Here is a 14,873-nt window from a genome sequence, read left to right as displayed (position 1 = left end):
GTGAGTGTGCGTGACCTGTTTCTTTCCGTTGAGGGTTTCTCTTGGCAGCGAGTCTTCCAGCTGACCTGTCAGCGTTAGTCATTCTGCCGGGCTGTGAAATGACCCTCCACAGGGGCTCACCTGGGGCCCCTCACCCTCTCTCAGCTGTTTGCTTCACACACTAACTTCTCTTCCTTCTCCTACCTCCACTTTCCTCGCCACTTCCTGTTCATATTTCACTCATTCACCCCAGTGGGGTTTCTAGAGTTTGTTGGGGGCCCTTCAACCAACATTTATCACCGTTATGTCTGCCAGTGTTCCAACGCTTACTCCTCTTCCTCTTTTTTTTTTTTTTTTCCCTGTTTCTGTTTTCCCTCCGATGGACGAATCATTCTTCTTCATTTTTTTAGTTGACTTCAATTGACTGACTTTGGTTTTAGAGTGAATTTTGTCAGATGGGGCCCCCCTTAGGAACGTTTTCCTACAGTCATTGCAAAATTTGCCCGTTTTTGGGCCACTGCTGTGGTTTACACTTTGTGAGCCCTCAGGGGCCCCCTACTGGTCTGTGGGCCCCTCACATGGTCAGAACCGCTGAGTGGCTCGTCTTCCTGCAGAGACGTCGTGGCTTCCTCCTGTTTGTGAGGCTTCATTAAGAATCTCTTCGTTGGTGATGATGTTCCAGCTCCTGGTGTCTCATCGACTGTCGACTGAAGATGTTCCAGGGATAGAAACAGGTTTTTCGGCTGTGCCTGATGCTGATCTGTTGAGTACAAAGTCTTCTTATGTTCTCCTTTATCCTCACTATACTCCCTACACGTCCTATCCTACCTTAGGTTAAGTGTTTCTATTTATTTTATCGAAGTTTGGTTCCGGGGGAAAAAAAAAAAAGCACCAGCGTACTTTTCCTCTGACGATGAGGAGATGGATGATGGAAAGAGATTGATCCTCATGGCGGGAACATCAGTCAGGCTGACAAATGGCGGCTCCAAACTTGGAAAGCCATTAGCAATCTGAGGCGGGAGTGATGACGGGCCAAGCCCCCGCACATTTCCATGAGACTCTTTTCCAGGGCGCAGGCCAGTGCCAGGCGGCCGCACGGCGGTGCGTGACCTCATCTCCCTGCTGACCTGCTCTGCTTCCACGCTGCAGGTGGACGCAGGGCAGAGCCACAGTCATGAAGCTACAAAGAAACATGAATATGACAGGCTGTGCTTTTTGTTTAAAGGGGGATTCTGGTGTTATTACACCTGGGCTCAGAGTCTAAATATCCATCATTATTTCACACATGCACCAAACTCCTGAAAACTTCCTGAAATGTTCGGGGTGAGCTGCACGTGTGAACGCAAACAGCTGAATTGTTCCTCCTGACTTCTGACCTCTGACTCCTCTGTGAAAGCTGCGTGATAACTTACCACTGGCGAGCAGGAGGGGCGATGATGTTTTACCACATGACCAGTGAGCGACCTTACATGTACATGTAGCACTGATATAAAGGATAAAAACTGTTTATGTTGCACGCTTTTCTTCTTTTTTTTTTTTTTGCCGGCCATCTTGGATTTATGTTGTAAACCTTACAACCGTGGCGTCCTGCCGCCTAACCCCCCCCCCCCCCCCCCCCTCCCCTCCTACAGGGAGAACTGAGGGAAACGTTCAGGGGCAGGCTGTCTTTTATCAGGAGAGCATGTATGAAAAGAGTGTGAGATAAAAAAATGTTAGCCTGTTAGAGGCAGAAACAAGCACTTTTAATGGACGCACTTTTGCCCACCCGTCCCTGAAGGTCACATTATGCCTGCCCCCCAACCCCCCCACCCCCCCTCTCTCTCCCCGCTGAAGCACTGCCCTGGAGTTATCCCAGACTGAATTTAGACGTCTAAATATGTATAAAAAGGGATTTCAAAACATAGAAAATTCCCCTTTAAATGCTCTGAGTCATGCAGTTGGCAGAGGGGTTTGTATGTAGGAGGAGAAAATAAGCGCTGTGCTCGGCATTATGTGTTTTTCACCCGGCGCAGTGTGTACAGTTTGTCAACACTGATGTCATGATTCAGGCTGCAAACAGAGTAAAGCAGATGTTCCCGGCAAGAAAGCTCCTAACACGATCATCTGCTGAATTAAAGTGTGGGGGATGTGTGGGAAGTTCAAGTTGCCGCAGCGAGATCTTGAACATTTTCTCCCTTTTTATATAATAATGTAGCTGCTGGACGGACGCCAACTTTCAGAGAACATTAGGATTCAAATGTTCTCTGCAACGAGGCCGAGCTGCTTTATTTAAAAAGCGGGCGAGAGGTTAGCCGTCCAACTTTCAGCCGAGCTCCTCAGAGACACAAAGTGCTCGGGTAGACGTTCTGCAGAACGTTTCATTGTGTTTCAGCTGCTTCTCTGAAGGAACGTGTCAGTGTTCAGCTGGGAGAGGGGGGTGCGGAGGGCGGCTGGGCGGCTGGGCGGGCGGCGGGGTGTGCGGCGGATTGGAACAACTTGATGTTTATGCAGAAAAAAAAAAGAAAAGAACCCGGGCCGATGATGCAACAGAAACGCTGAAGTGCTTGATGTACCTTTTAGGTTTGAATTACAGAGGCGATGTTTGTTTGAACATTAAGTCCACAACATAACACGGCTCTTAAACGCTCGTGAGTGCGGACTGTGTTGGTTTGTTGATGTGTTCCGCCGAAGACGAGGACGAAGATTGGCGTCATTTCAGAGCGCGAGTACAGCTAAGTGGTAAACAACACACTGACTGCTGGAGGGGATGTTTGAGCGTGTGTGTGTGTGTGTCTGTGTGTCTGTGTGTTTGTGTTGGATTCTAACACTCTCTGTGTTACGCAGCGCTGTGACAGGCAGGTGGGGGAGAGAATGTGACCCTACAGGAAATGTAGTGATGCACATGCAGAGGTATAGCATGAGGAATGTGACCCGACTCTTCCTCCAGACAAAGAGAGAGAGAGAGAGAGAGGAGCTTTCAATCTCACTATCACCTGAGTATGACAAGTTTGGACTTTTTGGATTTTAACCTGCGATTTGACTCAGACGTGGAACGCCATAACGGGTTATCATGTAAGTGGCGATCATTCCTTCCTCAGAGTTTTCTCCATGTTTTTATCTGTGTGTGATCTTACTCTTGATTTCACCTTTTGGCATGACCTGAGGACCTCGATTTTAAAGGTAGGGACTTGGGTCTGGAACCGGATGATTGACGCGTTAGAGGTGTTGAAAAAATAAGTAAATATGTAGCGTGGCGATATTATATCGTCTCATGGCCGAGAAAATGAAAGAAATGGAAATGAAAGAGTGATCATGAATGAAGGTCTGTCCATCATCATGAATCAGGAGGATTGAGTATAAAGTTAAAGCTCACCTCCTGTTAATAACAGACATCATCTCGGGACACTGTCACTTTGATATCTCTTACTTGAAGACGGAGGATCATGAATATCACAGCAGAAGAACCCTGAAATTAAACAGTCTGAATTTCCTCCACTAAGGCCGTCACTGAGGATGTGATGTGGACAGAGGGACGAGCTGGCCTCTTTAAGAAGCCCATAAACTCTGAACTCTTAATGTAGAAGATTTTTTTATGGATTCTTTGTTGACCTTTATCCAACCTGGGCGTCCTCCTGAGATAGGAATCTCCTTCTTGTGATCGAGTCCTGGCCAAAAAACGGAGCGCACATTCATCACATAAACGAGCACAGACTCTTTAACACTTAAAGAGCTGCAGGAAGAGGAGAGGAGGGACGGGAGAATAGATAGGGGTGCTCCAAACAGAAAAGGAGGAACGCGTAATAAAAATTGGGATTGCATTCGAGCTGCTCCATTCAGCCTTTTGTGCCCTTAATGTGTATTACTTTATTCTGACCTGACTCCAGTCTGACGCCGCCCGCCCGCCTGAATGCACTTTAAGAGAACTTTTTAAAAAAGTAATCAAATAAAGGAACAATTTCTGAAAAGGTCGACTGTCACTGTAAACCTTTTTAGCTTTAAAGGGGACATATTCTGAAAAATCCACTTTGACAGTACAGTTATTTGCACCGACTCACAAAATGTGAAATAAACCCATCCAGTCCTTTGTTTGTGGTCTGCATAAGTCTTACAACTCAGAGAAAAATGCTCTGTTTCAAATGTGCTCTCCTTGTGACATCACAGTGGGATTCTGGTAAAATAAATCCCCTTCCCGTCCCCTGGTATCTCCACCCATGGACTCCACCCCAACCTAGAACAAAACTTTATTCTCGCTACAGAGGAGTGATGTCTACCGGGAAAACTCAGGGGGGGAGGCTCATTGCATTTAAAGAGACACACACACCAAAACAGAGTGTTCTGAGCTGGTTCATAAAGGGTCATAAACCTCCTCTGGTGCTTGATTCATGTTATATTTTGACCACAGCACAGCACAGATGTTTCATTTAGACCCCAGGGGACTGTTTGAAAAGGTGGAGAAGGGCGATAATATGTCCTCTTTAAAGTCATGAGGTCTGAGTCATGTGACTGTGTGTGAACTCTGACTTCCAGTTATCACGTTCTGATTTCTGTTTTCATCGTCTGAGTGTTTCTCATTAGCAGTTTAAGCCCCTCCCCCTCCAGCAGTCTGTAAACGCCGCGTGTCTGGATCGTCCATCTGTGGCGGCGTGTTGGAGGGATTTTAAGACCATATGAAATCTCATCTGCCACCTTGATTCTTTGTTTACCGAAGAGCTCTGCACGATGAAAAACTGGCAAACGGAAGCTTTTGAGCGTGGCTGACGAGGGGTGGGGGGATACGGGATGGCGTTGACAAGGCAACGGGAGCTCATTATCTCGTCGTCTATGCTGGTCCACGGCGCGCCACTGATGGGTGCCAGAGTTAGAGTTTGGGAGCAGACAGATGGGGGTTGCACCCGACGTTTCGCATAACACACCAATAACACGTCCATGGAAATGACATGTTGCCGCTGTAATCCTGGATTACCTGTCTCCCCCTGCGCCGTGCGTCTGCATGTCCAACATTCCACGGCAGACGAGATAACAAACAGGGGGGCTCAGCCTCCACTGCTGTGACACCGTGTCTCATCCGTGTTGAGGAGATACAGAAAGTGTACCCGCTCGCCCTGCGCTCATCGTCTGCTGACCCGGGTTAGTGCTCGTGTCGAGGGATCTCCTCGACTCAAGATTGAAAACCTGATCTGCTGCAGGTATAAAACATGATCCTCCACGCCGTGTGAACACGATGAGAATTAAATGACTCGCTGGATACGAAGAGAATGAGTTAAATTAGATTTTGTAAAAAGAAAAAAAAAGAATCACGGACATGTTTTAAAATCAAGCACAATCGATGTCGCTGAATCGGATGTTAAAGCAAACTTTTGAAGAAGTCGGAGATGTTTGGTCGCTCAGGTGAGAACAGGAATCCTTCCTCTCGCTCTCCAAGTCGTCAGATTTAAAAACATCCCGGATGAACGATGTGTCTTTAGGAGAAGTCGAGAATGGTTGGCATTTTTTTTTTTTGTTTAACAAAATAGGTTCCTTGCTCAAGGACACCTGGGCAGTGCTCAGGAAGTGACTTAGCACCTTTCTAGCTACCAGACCAATGTCCAGGCATGGTCTGAGCCGGGACTTGAACTACTGCCGCCCTGGTGGTCATACTTGAGTTACATTTATAATTTCACTTAGCCTTTTTTGGTTCATGCTGATAAAAAAAACATTTATAGTGTAGAGGACAGGTTCAGACTTCTTTCTGTTCATGCACTGAGAGATTTACATCAGCAGCTCTGTGGGTGAGGAAGATCCTCAGAGATCGACTTGGACTGCAGCCATTGGTCAGATTAGGACCACAGGAGGAGGAAAAAACCTCCACAAACAGCCCTGACCTTCTCCCGTCTTAAATACCAAACCTTCACGCTTTATTTCTGAGTGTTACGACTTCTTCTCCGAGAGCTCACGAGCTGTTTGCATTTCAATCTTTGGGCAGTCGAAGGCTTTCTGTGCACGACGAGCCGCCGCCGCTGCTGCCGGTGTTTACCGACGGGTACCGCTTGTGTTTGCAAGGACTGAGTGGGAGGAAGGGATGCAGTGTTTTTTTTTTTTTTTTAACCTGTTCATGATTTGCATGATTTTTTTGGTCTGGAGCATCGTTGGCACAAATAGTCCTGCAGCTCAGAGAGTTGACATCTTGATTTCTTAAGAAGGTATGTTCCTGACTTGAGTGTGTCATGACTGACTGACTGATCCTTTGTGTGAGGCTCGCCAGACACTGCAGGAGTTGATGAGCAGCGTTCTTTCCGCTGAGTTGAGCGATGATGCAGCGACGGTTTGATTACAGAAACTGTTTGTTAGACTGAAGAAAAGTATCTGGAGAGGATTCTGACGTCTCTTTAAGCCGTTAGTTCTTTATATCTAAACAGTCTGATAACCGTGTGAGAGTGTCAACCCAGAGTCTAGGCCTGTCCCCCACTATGGATTTACATAGTCCAACCTGATTCGTCTGATATGCCCATGCTCGCTGAGCCACATTCTCATTTGAGTTGAACCCAAGCGGCAACCGAATTGCAAAATCCTGCAGTTCCTGGAGTGTCCTCTAGAGGCTGGCTGCAGGAACACAGGAAGTCACATACATACCCATTCTAAAAAGCCTGTTTTTACAGCAGAGATTAACATGTTTACAGCCTGGTTCAAAAAAACAAATAGGTCTGATTAGCTCATGTCTCGATCGACACACACTGTACGGGGGGGGTGAATGTTTTGATGACTCATCAGTTTTGATTTGATGAAGGATAAGAGTTATTCACAATAAGGCGTGTAGCTGACCTGATTGACAGGCGGGCGCGGTGTAACGGTTTGTCAGGAGGCTTAAAACCCGCCTCAGCTCCAGCTCTCAGCCTGTCGTTAGGTTGACTGAAAGTTATGCTGAGACAGCATTTCCAGCATGGCGGCTGCTGCCGAAAAGCCTCCGGCGCCCCCTGCAGGAACAGACGGGTGACGTCACTCAGGCTTCAAACATTATTTACAGTTTATGTTTTAATCATGTCATTAAACTGTTTGTCTTCCAGACTTGGAGTAACAATTTATTCCATGATAGGACTTGATCCGCCCTTTCTCTCACTCATTAAGTCTGCATTAACTCAGACGCTTTCCTGCCTCACGTACATAATGTAGTTTACCTCTCTGTCTGCACACAGGGGGCTGTGCCGATGCCATATCTCCCTCCATTGCTGTTTCTCTGTCAGCCTGTGTGACGTGCACTCCTGACATTTTTCAATATAACTGTCAAATCTGCTGGAAGGACGGGAAAAAAAAAACAACAATATTACACACAAAGAAACGACGCAGTCTGCTGTGTACGCTATAGGCCAATAACATCTTCCATATTCACAAAGACAAATCAGATGTGAATAAAGACATTCATACTTCTACACTGATGCGTCTCCAACAGCAGGAGGGAGACAATTGATTTAATTTTGAAACGGGGAGGTGACAAGATATGAAAACAATGCAAGTCTCTGTCTGTGGAAGCACACACACACACACACACACACACACACACACACACACACACACACACACACACACACACACACACACACACATTCTGTTGACGAAACCTCGCTGAAAAGTCTTTGTGCCTGCACAGGAAAGTATTTGTGTCCTCATGTTTGCATAAACATATGAGTGGAGGTGTTTTTACAGCGGAGAGAAAGTGTGGGGAGGAAAAAGGCGCCTTTCAGCATAATGTGCTCTTTAATAAAGACACAGGTTGCCAGATTGGGAGTGTCAGTGCATGTGGCATGCAGCCTCTTCAGGTGATTTATGAGCGCGCGGCTAGGCTATTACATTACGGGCCCCAGTCCTATTCAGAGAGGGTGATAAGAGCAGCCCACCTCTGTGAAAGTCTGCAGGTACAAGCGTTTTGTTTCAGTGGAATATCGCTGCTTTCTTGATAAAGGAATTAAGGACGAGCAGAATTTCATCATGTTGTCTGTGCTGCTGCTGCCGCTCGTCTATTAGGTTGTGCTTTTGTCCTTCACAGTTTGCAGAGCGTGTTCACGGGAAGATGCCTCGCAGTACTTTGCATCTTCATTGATTTTCAGATTGTAGACCTTTTTTTTTTTTTTATCGTGCAAACAATATTATGCATCTTGCATGAGGGAAACAAATCAGAATCCATTTTTCTGATTTTTTAACCTCTTGAGGCCCTCCTTATTCTTACAAGAAGGATCTCTTCCAGAACAGCTTCACTTAGAGAACTATACTGCAGGAAGAAAAGGTGCTCATCTGCAGCTTTCTACCTCACTGTGTGGCTTTGGACCTGGCCTTGTGTTTGCACAGGGAGAGGGAGAGAGAGAGAGAGAGGGAGGGAGAGGCGAGGAGCCGACACAGCGAGGCCAGAGTTCACACTGCAGAACGCCTCAGCCGAAAGGCCAGTTGTCAACCGCCGGCGGAGGGAAAAACAACAGGGCATCAGCCAGAGCGGTTTGGAAAAAGGACGAGTCAGGGTCGCTTTCAATTAGCACAGCATGTCGTCACTGCAGTGAGCCGCAGGGGCTGAGAGGAGGAGGAGGAGGAGGAGGAGGAGGAGGAAGAGCAGGAGGAGGAGGAGGCAGCCTCAGGCCTAAAGGAAAGAAAGCAGGTACAGATCAAGGTACAAAGACAATCGGAGCCAACGATCATGAGCAGAGCTTTCATTGAACTGATCAGTGAGGTCTTTGTGTTGCTGCTGTACATCGAGTCTCTTACTTTCAAAAGAACAGGCTCATCTTTGTTTTCAGACTTTATTGGCCTTCTTGGCCTTACTCTCAGAGTCGGTGCTGTTCGACTCTCTCCGCAGCCTGCTTGTGTTTCTGATCACAGTCCTGAACACGTCACAGCGACTCTGACAGTTTCTAAATGAGTTGGCTTTTTATTTGTTCTCTGCGACGATGTGCCAACAGATTTCTGTTCCAACAAGTCCAAGCAAACTTAAGACGTTTGCTGCTGCAGCAGGGGAAGTCGGACAGAGATGAACTCTGTCAGATATGAGGGACTGAGTCAGAGCTGCCTTCCAGCCTGATGGAGGAGCGTTATAATTAATATGTCTGATATTACACTTCATCCTGACGGCCCCTCAAGACCTCATCAGTGACAAGAAAGCATAAAGACCCATCTCGCTGTCATTTCGCTACTGATAAAGTCTCAGTCTTCTTATGATTCATGACAGGGGATAAGAGGGCCAAAAAAAGCAGCCAGTGCATCATTGGCTGTCCACCACCCATTAGTGATGACACAAGATTGAGATGGATACAAGATAATAGCCTTTCCTTGACATTTTTGCATTCAAGCTAAATGTCTTCTTCAGGCTTCTTGTAAAAAAGTTCCTTATTATCAACTTCTTGGACAAATGTGAGGACGACGTGCTCAAATATTGCTACCATCATATGTTAGCTTCTATAGTAAAAACAGCACAGACACTAGTTTACAAATTACAAATTCTTAAGTTCACGTATTGGAAGGTGCTGCAGTGGTTAGCGCTGTTTCCTCACAGCGAGGAGGTTCCTGGTTTGAATCCCCGTCTGACAGGAGCCTCTCTGTGTGGAGGTTGCATGTTCTCCCCGTGCATGTGTGGGTTCTCTCCGGGTACTCCGTCTTCCTCCCGCAGTCCAAAGACATGCTCGTTAGGTTAACTGCTGACTCTAAATTGCCCGTAGGTGTGAATGTGAGTGTGTCTGGTTGTCTGTTTCTTTATGTCAGCCCTGTGATTGGCTGGTGAACAGTCCGAAGCTTGACCTGCTATTCTATGGGGTCTGGGAGTTTTGCTGCGTTTTTGTGCAAACAAATGCAATAAGAAATGTTTAACGGGTGCGAAGAAGTAGCGAGCGATAATACATTTGAGTGTAAGCAGTTTGAGCACAAGCAGAGAAAAAACAAAACCAAGTGCAAGCATGTTGGGAGTATTTTTGTGCATAAAAAGTCCAACACTGAGCTGAAATCTGAACACGTGTTTCAGAAGTGCACAGGGATAGTGAGCATTAATGCACAAGTGTAAGTGTCCAGTTTGAGCACCAGCAGAGTATTCAGTGCAGGCAGGGACTAGTGGAGTGCTGGATTTAGATGGAAAACATGAAGAAAACAAAATCTATAAGTCATGCTTCTTAACTGCGTCTTGCTCATAAAAGAAATATGTGTTTCTTAAAAGTGAGAAATGTCAGAATCTTAGCGCCAAATGCTTCCTGGGATTGATTTCCCCCGAGGTTGGAGGAGAGCTGGTGGAGGTCTGCTGCAGCGGCAGGCTGAGACAAATAATACGGCTCCTTATTTGGAAGGCATTATCCCCCCACCCCCCACCCCCACCCCCACCGATGTGCGACTCTATTTATGTTGAGTGTGGGTGTGTGTAATGAGTGTGGCCATACCAATGTGCCAATTAGTCTCATTCTCAGAATATCATGCATACACGTCCGCCTCGCCCTCTTGTTGAGAATGACAACGGCACCGGGAGAGAAAGAAGTGCTGCTGTAATCAAATAATCATTTTGATGTTGGGATGGAAATGTTCCAGAAACGTCCTCCTGACTCGGCTTGTTAATTACAACAAATGATATTAATGTAAATGAAGAATTGCAGCTCCTCTTAAATCTGCCCGCGGAGCTTTTGATCAATGGAACAACAAAGACGTCCTGAAAACAAAGCGCGTCACATTCATCATGTCGGAGGTTAGACAGCGACACTAAGTGGGCAGTGATTGACTTTTAATCAACGTTAACGATCGGGCTGGATTATTGGCAGATGGATTTCAGTCTAATAACGATTAACTTAAATGTATCGAAGATGCAAAGAAAACTCATTTAGTGGAAGAAGAAATGAATCCATTAAAAGTCAACAAACTTATTTTGATGTAGTTTCACAGTAACGACCCGTCTGTTTGGCGTTTTTTAATTACGTCTCACGCAGTTCGTCTGTGAGCTGAGTTGTTGCTGGCTTGTTTTCAGGAGCTCAGTCAGACTGTTTTAAGGTTTAGGATTCCTGCTCTCTGCACCTCTCACAAGCAGGGGCGTGTCCAGAGTGGGGTGGCCCAACAGGGGCACGGACTGATTCAGTAGTTAACCCTTTTTTTTTTATGTCACCAATCAGATGGGCTAGCATTAGCAACATTAGCTTAACTTTTAATGACACAGCATGCAAACTCCTGCACATTGTAAGTTGCAATGTTGTTGGTCGCGACACATTGTGAGTTAGTTAATTGCAAGTAAGACAGAGTGCTTTACCGTCCTATGAACCTGTTCAAAGATGATTTTATAACTGAAAGTACAAATAAAAGAAAATATGCTACATTGATATGTAAACTACGAGCAGCCTTTTTAGGTGGTTTTAACATAAGTCCCGCCTCTGATAGGGAGAATAGCCAATTACAGTTTAGGATTTTTGGGGTGGCACCTGGGGTGGCCCCCTGCTCACAAGGTTTTAACAAAAGGCGCTGAAGGATAAAAACACCAAATGGAGCACGTCTCGTATATGTCCGTCTCTCTGATGCCTCACAGTGTGGGAATCTGACACCTTCCTGCAGTTTGAGAGACATGTTCCAGCAACATTTCAAGAGGAGGAAGGAACTACAGTTTCAGTAAATTAGACCTTAAAGGCTTTATATGAGATTTTTCACACTTAAATGTAACACCCGAGTCCCACTGACTGTGATGCTTTCCGAGTTTTCCGAGTCCTATCTTCAGTTTGTTTACATCCCCTCCCATATAGAAGTTGTTTAATTGAGGGACTAGAGAAAAGAAGAATAACATACTGTACTCACTGCTTAACTGCGTTTCTAGATCACGCTCATTTTGGGTAAATGCAACAATGCAGCGCGAGTTGTTTGTTTCATGCTGGTGCTCAAGGGCGACATCTGCATATAAAGCCTTTAAATCTCGTTTCTAAGAAACAAACACAAAGAAGAACAAAGAAGTCATGAAACAGTAGTCGATTTGAGCTCTGTTCGTCTCTAACTTTATAAGTATTTCCTAGAAACTTAAAATCTTCAGTTGACAGCCGGAGTTAGTCTTAGACAAAGTTAAGTTGAGTCCCGTGTGAGCTGATACGGGAGATTAAAATTTTGCATTGAAGAGTTTAACAAACTGATACAAGCCTGAGTCAGGGGCAGCCATGAATACAAGTTGACCCTTTAAAGTTTCTCACACAGACTGGAATGTGTTCGCTGCGGATTTCATGTGTTTGATTGGTTTTATCTGCAAAGGATGCAGCGGGGAGATTAAGTGGAACTTAAATTCCCACAACCTGCTGCACCCTTGTGCCAAAATGTCATATTGTCGAGAGAGTGAGACAACACAAGCATTGGAAGTAACACTGGATACTGTGTGTGTTTGCAGCTCTGCAGGGCGGATCTCTTTAGTCGTCCGCAGGTGCGTTGTTAAGAGAATCCTGCAGAGAGTTGTGCATGACATTTTTCAAGTAATAGGTCAGCTGTTGGACTTTGATTGAATTCTTGTTTATTACGCAGGCACTGGCTGTTCTTCCCTGAATCGTGCTCTCTTCTCAGAGAAGAAACATGCACGTCCTAATCTTCTTTCAAAAAGCCTCAGTGGATATTTTTCAGCCGCCCAGGCTCCTCTACCCTCGCACCCGTCAGACCCTCAGTCTGTTACGTTCTCCTCCTCTTCCAAAAGAATTCAATTAATCTAATTAGTAATCAATCAGCCGTCGGGCCTCTCGCCTCCTCTCTGCTAATGGAGGATATGACAGGCCTGGACCTTGCATTATTAATACCTCCATTCCTGGAGCCCAGCCCCCCCCACCCCCACCCCGCCTGACGCCCACAGCCAGGGGCCATTGATCACCACCACAACCCAGTGAGCACCGCGGGGCCCTCGGGGGAAATATCCAGAGGAGTGGGAGTGGAGATGTGGAGATGGGATTGTCTGTGTGGGATGATTCTGTTCAGGGAGTTTTAGGGTAATTTAAGGAAAAGGCAGACACTTTGCCAAGTTCGCTCGGCGGGAGGCAAAAATCCAGAACGCAAGATGTTATGCTGGCGGTGCATGGGGTCTGCGGGGGAAGCTCTCAGTGTGTTTGAAGGAGATGAGGGATTGTTTGAGTGCTGCTAATAGGAATGTTGTGCTCTGAAAAAAGCTCATTTGGTTAATGGGGCCTCACCTCAAAACTATTATGGCAGGATAAGGGGGCCTCTCTGCGGGACTATTTCCAGAAAATGAGATTAGAAATTATAGGATGCCACTAAGCACCGGGGCACAATGATCGCTGTGTGGCAATGAAACAATCACAGCAACATTACCCCTCGTCTCCCATGCGTTATATGAGCACCCAGTCTAAGAGCTGGAGCAGCTGAAGTTACAGAGCTTAATGAGAATCCCACCAGCTGATCTCAGGCTTCAAAATCCATATATGAAACTACTGTGTGCAGGCGTGAGGAAAACCTATACTGAAGAAAACAACAACGCCTTGGTGGTCATGTTCAACTTCCTACTGAATCATCGAACCCTCATTCACCCGAAGTCTGTGCCAGCAGCTGCTAATGGATGTCAAGGCTACACGTCGTGTTTTAGAAAACGCTGATAAGGATAAGTCAATACCATTTTCTGAAGGATTTAGCCGAGACCACCTCTGAGATTTTCAATTAAGGTTTGATGGTTTGTGATTTGACTTGAGGCTGATTTATATGATCTTAAATGCTGTCCTGTTTGTCACAACATCATAGAGAGCTGTCCCCCCCCCCCAGTGGACACTGAAGCTTCAGTGTTTAGCCAGCTCTGCATGGTTCTGTAAACCTTTCAGCGTTCTAACCTCTCTCCATTTTTCAAAAGCATCTCCAACATTGATCCTAGTTTGAGCACGTTTCTGCTCGTGGAGCTTATTAGAAACATGCAGAGGCTTTTTAGGTCGGGTACAATCACTTCTATCTGAACCAGTTCTCTTGCCCGCTTCCATCGCTGCAACACCTGTTGGCTAACACATCGTACAGAAAACAGAAGCTTTATGTTGAACGGTGAAATAGAATTGCTCTGACACCATTCTGAGGTAAAGCCATAAAAGAAGAGAACGTTTCAGTGTGATAATGATTTTGACCTCGTGTCCTCGCCTGATTGACAGTGGCGGTTTTTGACAAGCGTAGCAGCTGTGGTCGGTCCACAGTGTGACCGATGTGTGGGAAGGTGGAAGTATGTGGTCAGAGGTTTGTGTAATGGAGCCTATTAATCTTTAAGTGCAATTTTAGAGTTGACATCACTCACTGTACTCCAGCAGGCTGCTTCCCATGACTAAGACGAGCTGTAACCTTCCCACTAACCAGCCACCCCCCCCCCCCCCCCCCCCACCCCCCACGCCCCGTCTTTACACCACACAGGTTATGTTCTATGAGCCTGCATGCCCAGGCTGTCACCCAGCGCTGTGCTTAATTTACAGAACGCGGGGGTAGTTAAGTATTTACAGGCCCACAGTGGCTCCATGAAGCCACGGTGGGAGTGAGCGATGGCGTTGAGCTCACGGCAGCTGCAGTCCAGCCGCCTCGTTCAGGACGGATCGGGACAGACATGCGGCTCATCTGCTGGGCGAGTGAGTCAGAGAGCTGCACATGCTTTAACCAGGGCAATAGGATGTGAGGAATCACTCTGTGGGCCTCCCCCTCCCACACACTCCCCCCCCACCCCCCCCCCCCCCTTCTCATGTGTGTGCCATCAGAGAGTCAGCGTAGGGTTCCATAAAAATCTATTTAACATGTGCATTAGTCACCAGGAGGTGTGTGTGTGTTTCAGGTTCCTGACCTTACATTAATGGTTTCACAAGAGGTCTATCTGCCATGAGTTGTTGTAGGGATGTCTCCATATTATAAGCTTTTGTATGTTTCTAGTAAAAAAATCAAATAACATCAGGTTGCTGGTTTCGCTCAGTTTAGAGAGCAGACACCATTTTATTTCAGAGGCTACAAGAAAG

General features: G+C 46.4%; 1 protein-coding gene across 3 annotated transcripts in view; it reads left to right on the top strand.

Moving 5' to 3' along the window:
• The window catches only part of sema6cb (semaphorin 6Cb), a 172,678-nt gene that overhangs the window by 52,475 nt on the left and 105,330 nt on the right, over positions 1-14,873 (top strand). The window contains exon 1 of one of the 3 annotated variants that reach the window (XM_065957690.1): positions 2,807-3,030. The exons of the other annotated variants lie outside the window; for them this stretch is intronic. The gene's annotated coding sequence lies outside the window, so the exon portion shown is untranslated. Of the gene's footprint in view, positions 1-2,806; positions 3,031-14,873 lie in introns of those variants that run through there. 3 annotated transcript variants of the gene reach the window in all.

Source organism: Labrus bergylta, chromosome 8 (genome assembly GCF_963930695.1).
Source record: "Labrus bergylta chromosome 8, fLabBer1.1, whole genome shotgun sequence".
In the NCBI taxonomy this organism is placed as follows: domain Eukaryota; kingdom Metazoa; phylum Chordata; class Actinopteri; order Labriformes; family Labridae; genus Labrus; species Labrus bergylta.
Note: the sequence above shows the minus strand (reverse complement) of the source record. Positions and strands in the feature narration are given on the sequence as shown.